This window comes from Alligator sinensis, unplaced genomic scaffold (genome assembly GCF_000455745.1).
Source record: "Alligator sinensis unplaced genomic scaffold, ASM45574v1 scaffold1065_1, whole genome shotgun sequence".
Taxonomy (NCBI): domain Eukaryota; kingdom Metazoa; phylum Chordata; order Crocodylia; family Alligatoridae; genus Alligator; species Alligator sinensis.
The window spans coordinates 457,590-458,041 of NW_005842812.1; positions in this window are offsets into that span (position 1 = coordinate 457,590).

A 452-nucleotide genomic window follows, 5' to 3' on the forward strand; every position below is an offset into this window, starting at 1 on the left:
ATGGGGGGGGATCCATGCCCCCCCATGCAAAGCAGCCTTGCCATTGACCAAAGAAAGGGACCCGCGCTTGGCTGGGGGGCAACCCTGAGCCCGGCCCCCCTTCCCACCCCTGCCCAGGGGGACCAGCCTGGTCCAGCTCCATGCCGGGAGGGGTGCTAGGAGGTGCCCAAATGCCCTGGTGATGGGCAGGGACTGGCCTGTCGGCCCCCCTAGAGCTGTACCCATCGCCCAGGCTCCCCCGACGCCAGCGCGGCCCTTGCTGCTTTTACTGTTATTTATCTCGTGCCTTTTGCCCCAGCTGGGGTAACCCCGATCCTGATTCTGGGCCCAGCAAGGTGCCCGGACCAATCCCCGAGTGCTTTCTCCATCCCTGACTGCCCCCAGTCTGCCCCGGGGACCCTGTGCCTGCTCCACAGCTGCCTCCCCAGGCTGCCCCCTCTCCCCACAGCCCC